The sequence below is a fragment of the Mycetomoellerius zeteki genome, unplaced genomic scaffold, assembly GCF_001594055.1.
Source record: "Mycetomoellerius zeteki isolate Tzet28-1 unplaced genomic scaffold, Tzet1.0 scaffold241, whole genome shotgun sequence".
Taxonomy (NCBI): domain Eukaryota; kingdom Metazoa; phylum Arthropoda; class Insecta; order Hymenoptera; family Formicidae; genus Mycetomoellerius; species Mycetomoellerius zeteki.
In genome coordinates this window covers 344,806-350,545 of record NW_017257218.1, presented here as the reverse complement: position 1 = coordinate 350,545, position 5,740 = coordinate 344,806, and the positions used below count along the sequence as shown (strand labels likewise).

Sequence of the window (5,740 nt, the reverse complement as noted above, 5' to 3'; positions counted from 1 at the left end):
TTTTACATTTTTCCAAACTTGATTTTTTCTAAAACAAACAATGCGAAAATAATCCCATTAACTGTTTTTGATGTTTTCTCAATATTATTATTGTTTTTAGTACACTAAAAAGTAATTTTACAAATTAAAGAAGGATGTACAAACATGTATGAACATATGTCATACATAATTATATATGTTTATGAATATTTATATATGTTATGTATGTTTATACATATTTATATTAACGCATAAAGTTTTTTACCCCGCAATGGTCAATTTTCTACGACTTGAAATCTTACGACCGCTACGACTTCTATTGTAGACACCATATTAGTTACTCGAGTAAAGTTTCGAAACGCAGACCGATAATTTCCTCTCGCCGAATAGAGTAGGTATATGTATTTTGTAGGTTATATTAGTAGAAAACCTTCCATTTCCATTTATTTTCAAAAACCTTCCTTCGACCTTTCGATATCTCGGGTCTTAAAACTTTCCAAATGAAGGAAAACCTTCCAATGGAACAACACTGGGCGACTGGGCAACTTCGGGCGACTTGTAGCAGTTGCAGCATATTCGGCCCGAGCGGGTTGGCACTATTGGTTTCTGCACATTGGACGCGGAAACGCTTGCCGCGCGGCAAAATGTAACGCGGTAACCAATTAGCTTACAGCTCTTAACATGTTCATTGGTTACCGCATCGCATTTTGCCGCGCGGAAGCGTTTCCGCGTCCAGTATGCAGGAGCCATATGAGATCCTAGAAATAGGAGTCCGGCCAATAATGTCTTCATTCTCATTGGCTAGGAAAGGATATGGCACGACCAATCGTTGCTGTTGAAAGTCGCTTCCTTCCAAGCGCAGTATAATTTGGAACATGGAAATGTGAAATAAAAATGTTATCACAATTCCACGATCCAAATCATAACCTTTTTGTGCCCCTTATGGACGCATTTTATTTCTAACTAGAATATTGACCGAACTCCTATTTCTAGAGTTTTTAGTTTGCAACCTGGGTTGGATTAATGACGGAAAATTAATGGAATAACATCAAGAATATTTTATTCTAAATTTTAGAATTTTCCATTTAAGAAAAAAATATTTTTTTCTGAAGAATAAATACTATTGGCTCTATTATCGATCTTACTTTATTCTAGATCGAGGAGTAAAAGCATTGAATACAGAAATTTTTTCTGTGAGTGTAAAATCTATTTTTATAAAATATTAAAAAAATATTTCTGTAAAAATATAAAAAAATAACGATATATATAATATAAGAAAAAAAATTAACTTCAATTTTATCAAACAATCGCGCGTATATAAAATGGTTATAATTATCCGCTTTTTAATGGAAACAGCAAAAGCAGGATTTTCTTTCGGTTTTTAACAACTACTATTATACGTTCTTAAGTATTTTTTTAAATTATATATTATATATTTACGGATACTTAATTCTATATAGCGATATAACACGTGAATATATTTTCCGCGGATACTTGTATCCCTCGCTCCTGAGAAATGAAGAACGCAAAGATGTAGGTGAAGGTCTTGAGAGTTCGTCCACGTCGAGAGTTAGCACCACGACGATCCCTACTTAAATTGACCAGCCAGCCGAGCAACTGGGTTACTTTGGTGTATACCGTCCAACAGTCGACGTCTTTCTCGTTTCAAACTTGGTAACTGTGCGTTAAAATTCGACGTTTGGATCTTCAATATCGCGGATAAATCCAAATCGAGTCATCGTCAAGCGGAATTAAGATAGTGCAACTTTTTATAGTCTATTAACTATTAAAAGTCTGAATCGGCTAGATGATTTCGATTTGAAAAAACCCACAATCAGCTAAGCAACGACTGAAACTCTCTGAAGAAACGAGAAGAAAAAAGGAACAGAGAGCGATCGCTGGAAGAAGGGCAGCTAAAAACAGCAAATTGAATTAACCAAGTATTAATTATTATGGTTATTAATAAGTGAACAAGAATTAATTTTAAAAAACTTTCTGTAATTATGTGCAATTTTAAATGAATGTGATGGCAAATTAAAGGCAAAAGCTTTTAAATATATGGAAATAACTAAATAAGAATGCTCACTAATATGAGAGCATTTTGAAATGAGCTTGTCTCCCTTAATAGTTAATCAAAAAGCAGTAGTATCTATTCAAATGCGAAATGAACTTCGCACTTAATGGAAAGGAAAATGCTTAAATGGAATAAAGAGAAAGCGTACATCGAAAAGGCCAAGAGTAAAATTTATCAAGTTATGAAGAAAGAAGTAAAATTTATCAAGTTGATCGTATTTAATTAAAAAATTGAATTATAGGTAGAGAGCTTGTTGTATAAGACGCAGTTTAGAGCTTCTTCTCTCGGATAGAGGATTAACTCTTGTTACATCCGTCTGCAAAAGTGTGTTTGGCGAGCGTGAGTGGTAAAAGTGGATCATTGTAACCCGTCTATCAAGTTCGCACGATAATATCCTCGCGGTAGTATACTCTAAAAAGTGTTGGTGTAGATTTAACATCACGATGCGATGTCTATATAATTCTCTCTATGTTAATATACACGAGGGATTATAAATCTACATCATGTTGCTAATATTAACACTAACACGGTGAGAATTTTAAATTATATGCATAGATTACCGCATAGTGTTGAATACACACCAATATTAATTGTAGAGTGTACTGTCTTTTCCATCGGCAATAGAGATACCCTTCCTCTGGAGTAACACGTTTCGTTACAGTAAACGATAATAATCGTGTTAAATGACGAATGACGGTGTAATAGAAAACTGAAAATTTTTCATATTGACTATAGTATACCTAGTTGAATCTGTAATCGAATATATACGTATATAGAAATTTGGAATTTGTTCGCTTTAAGATGCACGTCATGTGCGTTACAAAAACTTGTCAATACCACTGGATTACTATGCCGTGTTTTCTCATGACGTGATCTTGAATAGAAATGATATTGCGTTTATACGGTATTGCACTTTGAGTATCGTGACAGGATAGAAAGTCGGATCTGAGCGGGCGGTGAATATAGCACACCGCGAAACGCGCGTGTTCCCATTGCAGCAACGAAGCCCCTTCGTTTATTACTTCCTTCCAATGTCTCACTTTCGTTTCACGAATCGCTTAAGCATCGGCACACTTGCGGAGAATTTTAAGTAGTTGTTGGGTAATAGCTTTCGGATTCAAAGCTCCTGAAATAGCTAAAAAGAATCAATATTTTTATATTTTATGAAGGAGAACTTTTGTCAACATTCTTGTACGTTGATTAAACTTAACAAAGGCTTCTCTGTACCTTTCTGCGAGTTAAATTAACTTCCGATTAATTAAATTTCTTATATAATTGTCGCATTGTGATATGCGCAATACAATTTAAATACATAAAAACAAAAATGTTTGCTCAATACAATTAATTTTAAAGTTGTGTAATATTAAAATTATATTACACTTGATTCTAAATGTTTTGATTAGAACGTAACTTTAAGCTGATATTACTAAAAATTAAATCAGACATTAAGCTTATTATGAGAAATAATTTAAATTATCCTTCTTACTGGTTCATACAATATAAAAATTAATGAAAAAGTTATAATAGATCTTTCTTCATTCATCTTTTTCTACATTAAAATTATATATAGTAAAATTTTCATTGATAATCACAAATTAAATACTAGTGTATATATATATATATATATTGTTTGTAAGGTTTAATTAATTTAATTCATTAATACATGAATAAAAAGTGTCAGTACGATAAAATATGATTATCGTGTGTAAGACGAAAAGTCTGATTTTATAAAGATATATTAAAGTAAAAAGAAAATATATATTGTTATTTTAAATAAATTTAATGTTAATCAGCAGTCAGTAATACTTATATCTTGGCTATATTAACATAATTCTCTATCCGTCTGTATATACATTGTAATATTTCTATGCTTTACCAGTTTACTTGATGCTTTCTCTTTACGTTCCATGCCATATTAACTGCTAGCGAACCGGAATAATTTGACCATGATTCGCTATTTGATTTTCTCATCTCTCATTGCTTTTATATATGTCAACTATGTTTAATTAAATAAAAAAGGTCTAACGTTTATAAAAACTGATATTCTAATTTCACCAATAATATAATAATTAAACAACTTTAGATTATGATAATGTGTGTATGTGAGATGCTCTTTTTCCATTGAATAGATATTCAATCAAACAGTTTAATGTCAGCTAGATTCTCTTCTATTAAGAGGGCAAATTACTTTATGGAGTAAAAAATCGATTTTTAAGAAATTGTTTTTTAAATATCTATATAATCTCTATTATAGTTCTAAATTTATAGTCTAGGGGAGAATGGGGGAATGCGGCGCACCTAAGGAAAAGTGGAATATTTACTATGAAAAACGTTTTAAACGCAATAAAAAATAAGGTAAAATTAAAGTTGAACTTCTCATCTATCACTGTATTTCAGATTTAATAACATTTTCAACTTGTAATATATGAAATTATTGCATTATAAAAGAAGTTTATTTGCGTCGTATTACCCAGCGCATCGTGTAATGTGGAGCACTACGGTTTCTATATCAAAGGATCATTGGAATAAATACCTTTTCCTAATTTTGTGTTGAATTTTAGTTAAAAATTTCAATAAGAATGTAATATTTATTTTATTCAATTATTAACGAGCATGCAAAAGCTTAAGAAAATCAGCCAACGTTAAAACTTTCTGAATAGATTGTCAATATGAGGTTAAATGAGGGATGAACAATGTTACAATAATTTTTATTCTTTATTCAGCATAAACCTATCGTTTGAAGATAGATATTCCAAGTAAATTACTTTTAATTTTTCAAAATAAACATTTCAATAAGATAAACAACATAACATATCATATACATTCTAAATATCAAAAATATAAGTGATATCACAGGAAAATCAATTTATAATCAATCTTACAGTACTTATTTGTAAATAAAACTTTACTGCGCCATTTTAAGTAATATTAAATTAAATCTCTTCATAGAATGTTAAGAATATTGCAAATAATTTTTTTAAATAAATCACATTCTTAAATAATTAAATAATTCTAATATTAAATTTAAATGTTTGTGTTCGCTTTCATTTTTTTCACTATTTTCTTTCTTTTCCATTTTCCTTTTCTCCTTCATCTCTCTTTTTTTATGAATTTCTTCCTCTTTCTCTGTTTTCTTTTTTTCTCTTAGTTCCCTTTTTAGACGAATTTCTTCAATTTTCTCCGCCTTTATCTTTAATTTTAATCTATCTTCTTACGCTTTTCCTCATCTTTTTGCATCTTAATATTTTTCTGTAAATCTTTTTTTATCCTTATCTGTTCAGCATGCCTTGCCTTTTCCTCTTTCTTTCCTTTTTTAATTTCCAACATTTTTTGAACAGGTGATGAAGTTAATATTTCTGAATGTTGCTTCTCTCTATTTTGTTGTGAAGATGGATTTGGCAATTTTTTTGCCGAAGGGCACATTTCTGTCAGGCTTATTTTAAAATCTTGAATAACTGCAGAGTTTTTATTAGTTTCATTCTGACCAGTGTGTTCATTCTCATAGAGATTTTTATTTTTTTTGTCTTCATTTTCAATACAATGCTGATTTATAATTGAACTGGCATCAAGTTCCTTGTTTATTGCAAATGTGACAGTTGAATTGTCAATAGCGACTAAAGTTTCCTCATTTACTACAGGAATATAATCATCAAATATAACCTGTGCACTAACTTGATGATCAACGAC

At 30.6% G+C, this 5,740-nt stretch overlaps 1 protein-coding gene across 2 annotated transcripts in view; it reads left to right on the top strand.

Moving 5' to 3' along the window:
* The first annotated feature begins 1,623 nt into the window (after positions 1 to 1,623).
* LOC108723472 (clavesin-1) overlaps positions 1,624 to 5,740 on the top strand; it is a 9,296-nt gene continuing 5,179 nt past the window's right edge. For both annotated transcript variants that reach the window (XM_018449269.1, XM_018449270.1), the window contains exon 1: positions 1,624 to 1,919. The gene's annotated coding sequence lies outside the window, so the exon portion shown is untranslated. The remainder of the gene's footprint in view (positions 1,920 to 5,740) is intronic.